This window comes from Tachypleus tridentatus, chromosome 5 (genome assembly GCF_004210375.1).
Source record: "Tachypleus tridentatus isolate NWPU-2018 chromosome 5, ASM421037v1, whole genome shotgun sequence".
NCBI classification, from domain to species: domain Eukaryota; kingdom Metazoa; phylum Arthropoda; class Merostomata; order Xiphosura; family Limulidae; genus Tachypleus; species Tachypleus tridentatus.
The window spans coordinates 39,213,833-39,230,544 of NC_134829.1; the positions used below are offsets into that span (position 1 = coordinate 39,213,833).

The 16,712-nt window shown below is 33.8% G+C and overlaps 1 pseudogene across 1 annotated transcript in view; it reads left to right on the top strand.

The window, feature by feature from the left end:
• The first annotated feature begins 5,145 nt into the window (after positions 1–5,145).
• The window catches only part of LOC143250334 (sodium-coupled neutral amino acid transporter 7-like), a 74,994-nt pseudogene continuing 63,427 nt past the window's right edge, over positions 5,146–16,712 (top strand). Inside the window, exons 1-2 of the transcript XR_013028144.1 lie at positions 5,146–5,539; positions 8,364–8,485. The product of XR_013028144.1 is annotated as a sodium-coupled neutral amino acid transporter 7-like (transcript). The remainder of the gene's footprint in view (positions 5,540–8,363; positions 8,486–16,712) is intronic.

The window sequence follows — 16,712 nt, forward strand, 5'->3', positions numbered from 1 at the left end:
GATGCTCCCATTTTATGTTTCACTGTTGTAACGTATATATTTTAAGCAGAATTAAAACTTGATAAATTTATCTATTTTAAGACTCGCCAGAAATGTTAAAGTTCAATTTGAAACTAGGACTAATAAAGAAACAAATAATATTACTGGCATGGTGTGACGTTTATAACTATAATATCACATAGTGACTTCTAATTGCTTGAACCCAAAATTTAGTGGTCTACAGTGCTTTGATTAAATCACATTTATATCTCTTTTATCTAGTTAAGGAGAGTACATTGCCTGTGAAATTTCGTTATAATGGCGTCTACTTGCACACCATGTTCACTTTGCTAAAATGTATTTATAAAGCATATATATATATATATATATATATATCATTTACGCAGTTCTGAAAGATTAAGTGGAAAATTTTGCAGAGATTGGTTAAAACACAGCCACAACAAAATGTTTCAGTTTTACATCTAATATTTAGAAAGAGAAAGATATATTAATAATCTATAACTGATCGATTGTATGTATATTTTGAAGTTATCCTACACAAATCTGTACAGCGTACTGCATGCTTGATTCCTCACATCATTATTACGAACGACGAACATGATAATGGTTCACAATAAGGAACGCAAAGAATTGAACAAAACCTTAATTATGGCATAATACAACGTTCGAGTGAAAACCACTATAAACACTACAAACTCAGTTCAAACAATAATTTAAAACCTTTACTGTTGTCCACTTAGGATGTACACATTTAGTAAAATAAAATCTACTCCAAATGTTTGCATTTATTAATATTATTCTCTTGCCAGACTAGAACAAAAAAAACTTTATACATTGTACGTGAACCGTTTGTAGAATACTAAATAAGGTAGTTTGAAGATCGTAGGGATATTTAAAGTTTTACTTGTTTCTATATTTTACAAAAGCTGGAAAATGTTATAATTCTAGTCTGTTATTACTTAAAGTTAATCTTTGTATGAACATTTGGTATGTTTTTTGTTGTTGTTTTCAATAAGCTTAGGTACAGGCTGAAACACGAATTACCATACAATAATAGATGAAAAGTAAATGACTGTTACATGTGGATATTCAATGTTTTGTACAACATTTGTTTCTTTGTTTTTTAAATTTGCGCAAATCTACATGAGGGCTATCTGCGCAGGGTAAGACCATCCACCGCCAACTCTTGGGCTACTCTTTACTAACGAATAGTGGAACTGGCCGTCACATTATAACACCTACCATGGCTGAAAGGGCGAACATTTTAGTACGACAGAGATTCAAACCTGTGATCCTCAGATTGTGAGTCGAGCGTCCTAACCACCTGGCCACGCCGGACCGAATTACCTAATATACAATTGTATATTTAAGAATCCCACCCCTACACAAAGGAAGGATTGGTTTGGTTTATTTTGAATATCGCGCAATGCTACACGAGGACTATCTGCGCTAGCCGTCCCTAATTTAGCAGTGTTAGACCCTCAGATTACGAGTTGAGCACCTTAACTACCTGGCTATGTCGAGCCACAAAGGAAGAAAGTGAAAAAATAAATCAGTGTACATAGTATTAAATTTTATTACAGACATTCGTGGAACAGTTACTTTGAAAGACATGGAAGTTTATTTGAAGCCATGGTTTAGACGTATATAATATGTTTGAAGTGGCTAATTTTACAAGTGCTTACTGAGGGTTGTGTCTTAATCTAGGAATATATTTGCCTAGTGATATACATTATACAGAGAACTGCAAAAGTATTCAACCTCTACCATTTTATATATGTAAAAACGGCTCGTTGAGAAAATATTTTACGTAGAGGAGCGAACAACGTTTCAACCTTCTTCGGTCATCGTCAGGTTCACAAAGAAAAAAAAGGTAACTGACCGGAAGCTGACCACATGTTTGAAAGGGATTGTGTAACTGAGTGTAGGAATGTAGAGGGCGTGCTTAGATGTTTGAATATATAATTTTATATTATTTATTTTATCATTATTATTTATTATATTATAATATAATATTTTTCTCTACAAGTGGGTTTTCTCGACATTACTGAATGTTACATTTTGAAGAACTAAAAATAATATAAGCTTTTTTTAAGGAACTTGTTCTTATTGAAAACTCTAATGATCAAACTAAACACTGTTATGCGAGGAGGAGATTGAATATCAGCAAAACCTAAAAAAAATATATAAATTGTATGTTTGGTTGTTATTAAGCTCAAGGCTATACAATGGGTTATCTGTGATCTGCCCATCACGGGTATCAAAACCCAGAGATTAGATTTGTAAGTCCTCAGACATAATGTTGTACTATTGGTGGAAGCATATAAATTTGTTGATTGGATAAGTATTTAGCCTTTGAAGTCAATAAACCGCTGTGGGTCTTTATTGGTCTCTACCAGCTTTCACAATGAAATGGTGTAATTTTGCCATTTTTTTTTTTTTTGGCAAAATTGCTCCAATTTTGACAAGTTCGTTGGAAATCGTTAGTGGACTGCAAACTTCAAGTCCTGCTATAAATTTTCTATTGGATTTAAATCAGGAATTTGACCGAGCTATTCCAATATTTATTTTCTTATTTCAAAATCACACCAGTGTGGCTTTGGTCTTGTAGTTCTGATCATTGTCCTGGAGAAAATCAAATTTTTAACCCAGTTTTGGATCATTGGCTGACTGAAATAAGTTTATCTCTAGGATTCGCCTGTACTTTGCACCATCCATCTTCTCCTCAATCCTGAAAACTTATCTGATCATGAATATCATCCATATAATATGATGCTGCCACCACCACGTTTGACTGTTGACCGGGTGAGGTGTTTGTTTGGCTTTCGCTCGTCGTAACACTTTGTACTTGTAGACCAAAAAGCTAAGTTGTTGTATCTTCTGATCACAAAATATTCTGCCACATATTTGCAGTATTATTTACAGCTTTGTCAAAAACTCCATACAATATTTAAAATTATTATTTTTCAGTAATGGCTTCTTTTCTTGCCTCTTGCCCTTTCGAACTACCTTATTTAGGGGCCGGGATATTGTCAATGCATGAGCACTGACTTCCATCTCAAACAGGCCCGGCATGGCCAAGTGGGTTAAGGCGTTCGAATCGTAATCCGAGGGTCGTGGGTTCGAATCCCGTTTGCACCGAATATGCTCGCCTTTTCAGCTGTGGAGGCGTTATAATGTGACGGTCAATCCCACTATTCGTTGGTACAAGAGTAGCCCAAGAGTTGGCAGTGGGTGGTGATGACTAGCTGCCTTCCCTCTAGTTTTACACTGCAAAATTAGGGACGGCTAGCGCAGATAGCCCTCGAGTAGCTTTGCGCGAAATTCAAAAAACAAACAAACCATCTGGACATAGAACTTTGCAAACTTTTAAAACTTGCTGTTGGCTTCACAGTGGCATTTCCAAACTAAGCAACCGGGAAATAGGAAATCGTTTCAAACTGATTCAGAGTTACTGAAGCAAAGAGGATGCATACTTCTGCAAGGCACTGTATACAGAGAATTTAGTCACATAGAAACTATAAATGCTCACTATATTCTCAAACAAGTTTCCATGGTATTCTTCAGCAGCAGCTAAATATTTTAAATCTCGAACTAATGTGTTCAAATAGTAAATAGCTACAGTAAATCATCATGGACCATATCAGATAGCAATTAGTACTTAATATGTTTATCATCATTGCAGCATATAGTTAACGACCATATCAAGTAATCCTTTGCCCACAGTTAAGCCAAAAAAAGCCAGCAAATAATATAAATAAAAAGTAGGAAATTTAAAATCTACAAATAGGAATAATAAAAAATATAAAAAGGTTCGGACACAAGGCTAGATACACTGTAGACATAATTTATTCAAACTTCAAATCTTATTTTTATTCTACCAAACACTGTTCTAGGTAACAGCATGGTGCTAAAATAGTAGTCATAGTATGAGTAGATAATGGCTACAATATCTTAAGCCTAAGTTCCTTATTTTTACGATTGCTATTTGCAGGCTTATTTTTTAATTCTCAATTTTTATTTATCTTGGACTTAAAGAATATGGTTTAGTGTCCGTAAGTTATGAGTGTTTACTGTTTACATGTTGAGAACACCAAATATATATTATTGTAGTATCAAATAACGTTAAAAACGTATGCAAATAATTATATGAATGTATAGTCTAGACGTATAACAGTGACACAGCGATGATGGACGATTCGTTTAATGATTAAATGATGAACCTTATAAGCAAAAACAAATGTGGAAATGTAGAGAGTCTGCTTAACGACTTAAATGTTTGTTCAACTGAATGTGTAAGTTCTGGAAAATGCTCTAAAAACAAAATTTTCCATCTTTGTCATCTTAGTTCTGTTATGATATATTTATTAAAGTTTCTGAAAATTATACATACTATATTAAATATTCTTATAGAAATTAAATTAGCTGCAGATGTTATATATATATATATATTAAATTCCCCACCATGCGTTAAAGTTTCAATCCCTTTGTTAGGAGTCTCAATGTTAATATGTTATTTGTTTTATCTTCTACAGACATTAGGTATTAGGCATTAGGGATTTGAGATATATAATATAAGGGAGAAAATTGTTTCGTTTTTGACATTTAGGCAGAGTCATACAAAGAGTATCAGCGCCAACTTGTACTTATTTTCAACCAATCGAATATAAGAAATGCAACTAATTAACAGCTTCCACCGCCATCTCTTTGGTTAATTCGACCAAATAATAGATTCACTGGCTTTGGGAAAACTCTTTCATTATGGTATACACGTTAAATTTGTGGTGGACAGATCGCAGGTAACCTATTCTGTAGTTTTGCATTAAAAAATTACACGCCAAGAATTTGTTATACATTATGTTTTATATTGGCAAAGGGAACGCCGACGAAACGTTCTTGCTTTTAATTGTTATTCATATTTTTAATTATTCTAGTTTTTCATCCAATATTTTGAAATCCTTCAAACAACATATTTTAAAAAAATTAATAATGATTATGAAAAGTTAAAAGGTATATTTATACAAACTTTTATAAAAGAAAAAATATAAACTTTCTGATTTAAATAAAAATTGTAATTATTTTAATTTTATTGCAGTATGTTTATTTTGAAGGTAGCGCTTCTATCTCTAATTGAGTTCAGTAGAACTGGGAGGGATTTGGTGTTTGACAGATAAAGTTTAGTTAAGGAAATTTTGTTTCTTTGTTATCTAGCATTAATAAACATTAGTCAAGTAAATAATGAAGTGGAAGGTGTAATAATAATAATTTGTTAAGTATATTTTACACTTATTTTTAGTTCTATTCGAAAATTTGTTTTTAGCTTCAAGTTGAAAGCTCAACATGTCTGTTCAATTTCAAACAAATGAAGCATCACGTGAAAGCTTAAATAGACCAAAATATGATGAAACAGTTGATGTACGCCCACTCCCGTTGTTTTTTTGTGATAGCACTAGCAGTGTTGAACTGACAGATGAATTTTCTTCTTCTACAGAAAGAGATATAGTAATGAGCAATTTCAAGCAACAGCATAAAACTAAAGGTTTGTGGAGATATTCTTACTAATAACTATAAATGTTTTGAATGATTAATTTAAAGCAGCGGTTTTTAGTTTATATTGTTCTTGATTATTAGTGTCACTGTTGTTACTGCTTTTACCATTAACTCTTTCAACTTAATAATATTTAAAGAAAGATTTATCAAAATTAACTGACAAAGTATTGAACTTTCAGTTTAATTTTTTTTGTAGTAACAGCATATCATTCTAGCAGTTACACTATAAAATCTCACTTTTAATATCTTTTGTTTTACTTGTGTATACTTTAAAGTTAAAGGATCATTTGCACATGAGTTTTACCACTGAATGACTTGCTGAGTGTTTATGATAATTAATGACACAACCTCTCTAAGTAATGTTGACATATGTACTTAGTATAAAAGTTGTTTTTTGTCAAAACAGTTAAACTTTTAGCAGTTATTATAGAAAAAAAAAATTGTCAGACATAACAAAGAATTTTAGTATACTGTAGTAAATATCACAGTTAAATGTCTGGATATGTGACACTGCCACTGAATGCAGTTGGAGTTTTTTCTTTTACTAAAGTAAAACATTCAAATAATATCAAAAATGTTAAGAGCATAAGGAATTTGTGTTTTGGTATAAAAATATGATTTTATACAGCTGGATAGGTAGAATAGTTTAAATACATTTGTATAGTAACAATTGCAAGATGTAGTAATTTAAAGGATTTAGGACACTGGAATCAGTATATGTTAATCTGTTTTGGGATTAGGCAGAATCTGAATGGACAAGATTATTTGTTATCTTGCTTTTTTTAATCTTTAACAAAATGTGGTTCTTTTCAAAAACTAACAATTTTTAGGAGGCTTACTTCTGCCTCTTTAGTCTTTTAGCTTGAAAACCTAAATACAAATAATTGATTTTATTAAATCAGTCATTTGGTGGTAAAATAAAACTGGAAAATATTTATGTTGTATAACAGTAGAGTTTTGGGAATTGTTTTACTTATAATGTAATTAAATTTCTAATTCATAAATTGTATATTTGCCTTTTTGATTTTAATTTAGTAAATATGTAGATTTGTGAGATTAATTAGACGAATCACTTGTGCTGTCTAATTATGGAAATACAAGGTTTTTTTTCTTCAACTTCATAACTTGTGTTATCCCTTTTTTAAACATAACTATAAAACATGAAACAGTAGCATAATTTTCACACTTGGAAATGAGCTTTACCATCCAGCATGGATATGGATTAGGTGGTAGAAGTGAATAAGAATTGAGGTACAAGTTCGTATTGTATAGTTATATTTGAGGTACTATAACATGGAGGTAAAGAGTGATAGTATTTTATTTTCAAAGTTCAGAAAGTTAATTTTTTTTAATTGGGCAAAAGAGAAACTAATCCTGATTAGTTGAGAATTTAAGTAAATTGAAGATTTTCATTAGGTACTGAAAAAAAGTATTTTCATGACTTTTAAAAATAGTCATGTGTATTGAGAAACTGCTAATAACTAATTGTATTTTCATCTTGATAAAGGTTTCGCACAACACAATAATAATGTAACTTATATTGTTGCCCTAGAAAATGTCATCAGATTAAATGAAGGCTAGATTGAACATTTCTTTAAAAAGAAGAAAACAAATTGAAAATAGGAAGAATAGTCTCATAAGTGAATAATCAGTTTGTTGAGTATAATTGATTAATGAATGTAACAATTAATCAAATAGCAAATTTCCCTAATTGCATATCTCTACTTCAGATTCATTAACTACTTTTGTTTTACAAACCATTCTTATTAGAACAAGTATTGAGTGGAAATTTTTTGGGCTCATTTAGCTTTTGTTTGGAAAGAAGGAATGAGTGTTCCCTGAACTTGCTATAAGTATTTTGCCTTAATAAATATTTGTTTTATTAATTTTTAACAAATGTCAAAAATTGTCTAATTGTCACTGTATGCAAAGTATACTTTTCTGTCAACTGATGTACCTGTATGATGTTTTGACCTCAATACAAGACCAAATATAATAAGTGTTTTGGCATAGTGGAAGTCATCTTCAGCTAAGACAGCTTTATTTTTTTTAAGGGGGTGGTTGTCCTTTGGAATGGGTTGCCTTCAGATGTGGTAGATGCAGTTACTTTAAGAGTTTAAGAGAAGGCTTGTTGAATATGTGAATGATAAGGGCTGGTTTTGAGTATTTTATTTTCAGAACTTATTTAAAGGAACAACCCAGGAGGACCAACAAGTCTCGTGTTTTCCATGATTTAATTCTTTGTGTGTACAAGGTGGGTGAATTATAAACTGTGTGTTATGGAAAGATAAAATTTGTATTAACAAAGTGTTTGTATCTGTGAATTTTGTACTCATCTATGTAAAGCAAGGACACAATACAGAAAAAGAATGACAAATTTGTATCAATTTGAAGATTAAAAAAAAGAAAAAGTTGTTTACCTTAACATGATTCAAGCTGTCTAAACATTATAGCTATCAAAGTCTAACCCTTAAATGGCAGCCATCATCAACTGATGATGCAACTTACAACATTACTGCTGTTTAAGGGTTAATAGTACTTAATCTTGAACGTGGTTAGAACAACAGTAGTTAGTGCTTAAATCAAATATCTGAACAAGTAAAAAAAAAATCCTACCAGTAAAACAGGTAAATATCACAGATAATAGTAAGTGAAACTAAGGGGATTGTTTGAATATCAACAGTCAGTACATTTATTTTTCTAGTGAATATATTAACATTAAATCCTTCAGTATCATTCTCTGTTTTCAGTACAGAATTACTGTTTTGTACAATTGATGCTAAATGTTACAATTTTTTTTTTTCTTTAATTAGGGTCCAGTTGGTATGCTGCTGTTTTCCTGGTTGTCAATGCTGCTCTTGGAGCTGGACTTCTTGATTTTCCACAGGCATTTGATAAGGCTGGAGGAATACTTGTATCCATTATAGTTCAAGCAGTGAGTTTGTTGAAAATGTGAAACTAGCTTTCAGATATTTAATTCATAAATGCTAAAGTAATCATAGAAAAATAGAAGGATTTACTGTAACCCACTTTACTGTTTAACTATGAGCATACACAGGTGAATTCCTTGTAAGGAAGTTATTTTATACTTGTGCAATTGTGTTGCAGTTGGTTAAGTTAACAGTTTCCAAGTAAACATTTATTGAGTGCTTTAGTAAATCACAGTGTGATTTATTTAAAAACAAAATGAATCAAGCATTTCTGTGGTAATTTATGGCAAATAATTGATTTGGGGCAACTTGAGGGTGCTGAACTAGAACCTTTTGTTTACCTGCCTGGTAAATGGCTTCATCACACTCAAAATTGAAAAATAAAATGAGGGCCATTTACCCCTGATGTTTGGTTATATATCTTTTATTATATAGTTAAATATTCTTTTAGTATGCAGTTTGTGAATAGTTAGCTCAAAAAATGGTCATTACAAATCTAAATTTTTCTCTTTCTTCCAAACAAACTGAAAAAATAACCAAAAGGGATCCTCAAAGACTGCATGTATTTATGCATATGGGCTGTTATTTCAATGTTTCATAATTGCATTGAAACACAAAGTCAACACTCAGTTGTAGAGGATAACTTTTAATTATATAACATAGAAAACCTTATATATAAGGAGAAAAACTAGTTGTTAATGTTCGTACAACAACCTACACATTTGCAAGCTCCATAGCATCCCATCTTTATCTCTTAACACTTGTATCCTTGTTGATTATTTTGTCTTGGACTGACACATGGTCAGTTCTTCACATACTTGTGGTACTGGAGATAGAGGGAACAGAATGAACTATAACTGACCATTTTCAAGTACCCAGTTGTAATCACTCACAGTGGGAGGTGTGTTGAAATAGAATGTGTACTTGTAACCAGATAAAAACCTTGTAGTGTACTCTCATGATATAAAACTTAAGAGAATCACAATTTGGAGGTAGTTCGTCTAACTGCGAAAATTTTCTAAACTGGACCACTCTTTTTTGGTTAATGCTGTCAGCTTCAACAGCAGGTTAAAAATGTTACATACTAGATTTTCAACATACTTCATCATTTCTGATGTCATAAGGTCAATGCCAAGACTGTCTATGAGTGTACTGTGCTCTGAAAAGTATCTCTTAACTGATTTCTTGGTATGGCCTGACAAAACGATGTTGAGTGCTGCTGTGTGTGTGTGAAATAGCAGAAGATTGGATAAAATGCATGGCAGTTATTAAACACACAAGTTTATGAATTGGAATACATTGAAATAAAAATCACCCCAGTATGCTTGATTTTCACCACTTCTCTGAAAAGTGAACCAAACTAAATGTACATAAGTTTCCTCTTTTTTATTTTTATGATATCTTTTCATACTTTTGGCTTTATGAATGCTTAGGATTTTCACTGACAACACCCTAACCCACTTACCTGATTTACATGATATCCCTACATTGCTGCAATGAAGTTGAAAACAAAGTAAATTTGTTGTTGTTTTGTTTAATGTGTTTAAAGCATTAAAATTTCAGCCAATGATCCTTCTAGGTCAAAGGTAATTTGCTGACATTTGTGCATGTGTGTGTGTATGTGCTTATCTGGGAATTTTTACCTGGCTACATCACATCTTGACCTTTTGCTTTTTCGTTTACCCTGAAGCACATTGCAGTATGACCGATACTCTGTTTTTTATTTAAAAAATTAGCAAAAGTTATTGATTAAAAGTCTAGAAATGTATTGGGTAGAATGTGCAGTATCTATCTACATAGCTCTAATAAAAGTAATATGTAATACATGACAGTATTTATTAGCCATTGTTTTATATTCATGTTGTCCTGCATCTTTGAAACATTTTTACTTTAAGATAGCAGAATATGAATGTAAAATATTTTTTAGAGTTTACTTGGAAAACAAGAGAATTTATTTGGATATTGCAATACTGTCATTTATGAGATAAATTCCACACATTACAAGTTTTTATTATATCCAGTTGTAAGCTATGAAACCATGAAGTAAATAGAACTGTAGCTTATCACACCAGTAATTTTATAGTTTGTTTTCTAATATTTTTGCCATTGAAACATACAATAGTAGAGGGGATGCTCTTAAAGATCCATACAGATATTTTCTAAAAGTGATTTTAAATTATTTATAGTAATTAATTTTGGGTAATGTAACAAAGTTGTTAACTTGTAGTAGTTTAAAGCATCTAGTTCAAACTACTGAAACTAAATGCAGGTTTCTGAAATAGGACTACCTCTTCTCCCCACAGTTATCTCAACCTTTATTTTCCTTCTAGGGATTGGTAAATCTTATAAAACGTGCACCAATATTTCATCCCTTTTTTTTTTGTTGTTGTTGTTGTACCATTACATCATATGCTGATCACCTGACCACTCTCCACCAATCCCTTTTGGCACATACTATATTAGCACAGGTAGCTCTCTTTACCATTGCAGCACAATCCTCACTTTCTCAATTAGTACTACACTTTTCAGTTGTTCTTTAAGCAAATTTTGAAATGTTTTTGTACTAGTTTTCATCTTCAGTTGAAATTACTTGTTCATTTAGTAGTTTCTTTAATATTATAATTTAAAGGCATGACATGTTGCCAATTTTGGCTAAGGAGATTCAGGTTTTACTTCTGTGGGAGTTGAACACTTTTGTTGCTTTTTTCCGTTTATTCTCTCTTCCTCCAGGACTTTCTTCTGGGAACACTTTTCTTCAGAGGGAGAACAATTTTGACTTGTTTTTGTTTTTCCTACAGTACCATAGTACTGACAGTCTGGAGGTTCTGCTAACCACTCATTTCTTGCATGTTATTGGTCAGGTTTTTCAAATTTTACTTGCTTTCCATTTAGCCCTTGAGTCTTCTTCCTTGCTGGGTGGAAAGCCTTGTTCTGAGTGTTATTATTTTCCTCCCTCTCCCAACATTTTTGTTCATACTCAATGTTTTTTTCTGCTCAAGTATAATCTGGAGTTGGTGTACTCTTATTCCTTTTGGCTTCTGGACCAATTCTCTTTTGCCTACCAATATGAACCCATATTTTGGTTCTCAGTGTTTATATCCTCTCCTTCCCTTGTGGAATTCTAATTCTGATGCCTTGGTTCATTTTTAAGTCCCAATTTACTGTGATTCATATTCAATTGACCAATCTTTCATGTGTTCTTTCTTCTTTACAGTTGTTGTCTCAGGTCTTCCAGTTTTTTGATCAGTTGTGGGGTGATCTCTGGATTGTCCTGTTTCTTACTATGGCATGGCTGATGGCTTCAACATTGCCCCTTGCCATTGAGAATCTTGTGTTGTTGGAATTTAATCAGGTATAATGTGTTACTTGTATGGATGAGTCTCCCCTTTCATCATTGTAGGAACTTTGTCAGGCCCCATCTCTGGACAAAAATGGCATTTGGGGGTCTTCCTTAGTCTTTGGAATTCAGGGTCAGTGTGACAAAATTGCATTCTTCCTTGTTCTTTGGTTCTTGTCTTGCCCTACTGATTCTGCTCCGTCTTTACCTGTTTGAGTGCCTCACGTTCCTTCTTCTTTGCCCTTCTCTCTTCCATACTCCCAATGTTCCTGTTCATTTTCCCATATTTTTTTCCTTCTCTTCAAGATCATGTCTTGTCCAGTCATCTAGCAGAGTCAGTTCTCCATCTTCTTCACTGTGGTGTAGAATATCTTGTTTGTTCATCCAGGTTTTCCTCCTATTTTTCTGTTGTTCCCAGAAAGATGGGAGATTTGAAACTATCATTGATCTGCCCCAGCTAAATACCTTTCTGGACACACCCCAATTCACCATGGATTCATCCTACCCCTCTCTTTGTGTATTTTCTTCCAGAATCTTTGAATGGTCAAATTCAACATAACTGATACTTACTTTCCTATCACCATTCCTTGTTATGTTTGGTTTGTCCACAGCAAAGATGTTTACAAGTTTCTTGCACGACTGTTCATTTTGACTCATTTCCTATTGTGTTCTGTTGGGTCTTTGGACTCATAATTACATGGAGACTATCTCTTGCTTACATCTTCCCAAGTCCAATCTGTCATTCACACCTGCTTCCTTCTGTGGAAGTCTGCTTGAGTGGGGTTTCTCATCTAGGTGAAGAAGTCCTTTCTCACTCCCACTCAGTACTTCATACATTTGGAGGTCCTCTTCAATTCACATCCTGGTCTGGCATAAGCTTCTCAACTTTGGCTCCTGTATATGAAATAAGCAGTCACTTGGGCTCTGTCTTTACCTTCTCTTCCTGCTCGAGAGGTTCTCTTTTGTGGATGTGGGCCTCTCTTGATGTTCTCATTCCCTTGGGTCAATCACATGTACATTCCCTTCATTTGATGCTTCTTGGCCAGCAGAACTTCTCCAATCTCTCGGATTATCCAATTTCCTTTCCTTCAGGGATCAAGACCAAATTTAATCAGTTGTTCAACAGGGCTTTTATCATGGTAGAGGTTCCACTTCTTCCACCTCATCCCAACATGCATATAATCACAGATGCTTCTTTAGTGTGTTGGGGGCTTCTCTCAACTTTCAGGAGATTTTGGGTCAGTGGTCCATTGAAGAATCTACTTACTATATCAACAATTGGGAACTGTGGGGGTTCATTGGACTCTCACTCATTTCCTCCCACCCTTAAAAAAGCAGGTAGTTATAGTTAATTTAGTTGTATCTCCAAACAAGGGTGTCCCAAGTCCAAGACCCTTTTTTTTTTTTTTTTTTTTACACTTGCCCACCTATAATGTTGGGCTCACAGCTATAATGTCAAACTCTTGACCTGTCATGTTCATGATGCTATAAATCTGGTTCCAGACTGTCTGCCTTGCCACAAGAATCTTTTTCCAATGGAGCAGTCCTTTCTTATGGGGGTTCTTCAGTGGGTGTGTTCTTCTATGGTTATGCCTCATTTGTCCTAGGAGTAGATGCATTCAGTAAGGGTTGGAGTGGCTTCATCTGTATGCTTACCCTCTAATAAGACTCCTCTCCAAAATTCTTCTTTAACACTTGCTGTGTGTTGCTAGCTGTTCTGTATTGGTCTGCTCAGTTAGTTTCTTGTAGTTTTTTGGTTTTTTCTGGAGCAGCAACAACTTTTACCTCTGTCCAGCAACCTCAATTGGACATGTTTTTTAAAAGTGGCTTTTGTCCAGTCAATTGCCTCTTCTTGGGGAATCATTACCATGTAGCTTCTTTGCTTGCTCATTCCATATGTCTTTTCTCATTGTCTGTGTATCAGCATCATTAGTCTACCTTTCTTCCAGGGATTCCTTTTTTCTTTACCTACAGTTTCTCACTTGTCAAGGTTTTTACCTGACAGTTTGATCAAGATTTGTGTGTCCACTTTTTCTAGATGTCATGCTGCTATGTCCCACACTTTGCTTCTCCAGTTTCTATAAATCTTTCTCCTTCCATTATTTCTATTTTTTTTTGTATTGTTCATTTACCCTGTCCTTTCAGGTTTTCAGATTGGTATCTTAGTGTAATTCTTTGTCTTTGCCCATTCTCCTTTCAAACCTGTTTCTTATTCTTTGTACCATCCTTTCCTTAAGACCTATTTTCTTCTCCTTCTTACTAGTGGTCATCATCATTCTGATATTTATGCTATCAACGTTTAACACATCCTTTACCATGTTTCTTGTTTTCCTTTATCGTGATTATTGCTTTCTACCCAAGACATCTGCTATTCATAAGGATTGTTTTACATTCTCTCCTTTTTTTCTTCCCTGCTATTTCCCATTTAGATTCCTGTTTTGATCCCAATCATCTTTTTGTTCTTTCCTTTCCCTTTGTTATTATGTGTCTGGAACTGAATCTTTTTGGGGGTTCCCATTCTTGCCTTTTTAACACACTTGAGTCCATCTGTTTCCTGTGATAATTTTCCTGTTACCCAAAATGGTTGGGTTCAGAAACTCATCCAACTAGCTTATCCTAACTTGTTGAGGGAAGATCATCAGCTGTTTAATGTGTCATTACACTGGATATGCCATGCTACTTTGTCTTTAGCTGCTTGGATCTACAGCCCTTTGGAAGAGGTTGCACAAGCAAGAATGTGGACAACTCACAATGTGTTCATTGCATGCTATTTGCACAATATCTCTATATCCATTTCAATCAGGTATAGTCTTCCACCTGTGGTGATTCTCTGCACATTTGTCTGCCTTTAATTGGAATGTGTAGACTTTTTTTTTTTTGTATTATTTCAGAAAGAATTTGCCTTTGAATTTCTGGATCCCACTTTGTGACGAGTGTTGCCTCGCCAGGTATGATGAATCTACTTTCTAACATTCACTGTAGACATGTGGTGTTTCTGCAAGAACACTAGATGCTTTTCTTGAGGTGTATCTGTATTTATCAGTACACATATCTTCTGAAGACTGTCACTCATGGACTTCATGAGTAAATCAGATAGGGATTTTTGTTCATTCTCACTAACCTTATGAATCTTACTGTCCAATTCTTTATGCTTTTCAAAATGGGGAAATTCAAACTCTCATTACAGTGCCTCCAGACCCTGCCCAGGTGCATCCCTCCATCCCTTTCCTTTTGTGGAGCATGGGAGTCCTTGCCACTTCATGTTCTCATTTGCTAGAGTGGTGGACTGTGGAGGCTTCCTCACTAGTGGTATTTATACCATAACAAAATTTCAACCATATGTACTCACTTGATGAGAAGAGATCTGACATCATTATGTTGCCTATTATACATATTATAGTGCTATGTCTGTTATGCAAGGTGCCTCTACTGAACGTTTTCTGCACACACGATGAACCACACTTGACATATTTCATTGTATACCAAGGTGCTTCCCCTGGATGTTTTTACACAGACAGACTTCACTTGTTGAATTTACAAACTTATGCAAGTTGCTTCAATGTTCTTTTTGCCCTTGGATCACACTTTGCATAATATGTTGTATCCCAGTGTGCTTTCCCTGGATATTTTCTGTATTTATGTATGGTCCTCAAGCTCTAGCAATGTCTTTTCTTCTTCATTGGGTGAAGAGCATACCTGTTCCAGAAGTAATGCTATACTCCACAGGTAATCCTCATATTTTAATTATGGCATACCTGCTTGTTTTCATAGTGGTTGCTCACATCTTGATTATTTGTTTTTGCACTTTCATCAGTCCCTCCATCCTTCTGGTGTGGGATTCTAGCTTTGAGGGAGAAAAGTAAGTACCATTTTGAAAGTTAATGTTTTCTAATACTGAAAATGTATTTCCCACTTCCCACCCCTAATCCCAACTAATTTGTTGGTGTTTTTGGATTGGTGTATACCAATTCCAAAAGTGTGGATTGTGCTGCAGTGGTAAAGAGCTATGTGTGCTAGTATAGAGGGGGCAATGTGATTGGTGAAGGGTAATCACATGATCAGCACATGTTGCTGCAAAAACTATAGGGTGTGCTGTTCATAAGATCTGTGACAACGAGAAACCCACTTGAAGTAAAAATGTATTCTCAAGACTGCTGGTATGGGTATTAGCACTTTCATTAAAATAAAGTACAGAGCAACGTTTCGACTTTCTTAGATAATCTTCAGGTTAACAAAGAGACTGTAAATGGCTACGGGATTGTGTAATGAACCATCAATCAACCTCATAATTAACAGGTTCAACTGACAGTTAAGCAACAAAGAGATAACTCTGCTTAACAAAGGACTTAACTTTGCAGTAACACCTAGAAATATCCTGTCTATTGAAATGAAAGCCTGTTTGGAAGACTTAGCTAAAAGATTAGTGATCCATTATATGCAAACTGAAAACATCACAAAACAATGGAGAACAACCACCAGAAAGAAAACAGCTTCAATATTTCAATTGACAACCAACAACCTATCTTTCCAGGTAGAACTGAAAACATCTATTTCCCCAAAACACCTCAAAAACAGTATCTTGAATAACTTTTCAAAGAAGTTTCACACAAAACCATCAACATAATTTCACAGAAAACTAAAAAAACAACTTTGCACAAAAAGATATTAATTCTATAAACAAGCTAAAACAAGACAACATCAAAATCCTGAAAGCATATAAAGGTAATGCTATAGTTATAATGATCACAAATGAATATATTCAAAAAAATGAGTATATTCATTTTTAAACAAATTTAAACTAATACACTCAAATCCAACAAAATCACATGAAATCCAATTAACTAAAATATTACTACAAATGAAAAAAAAAAACACAATCTCAGAAAACCTTTTTT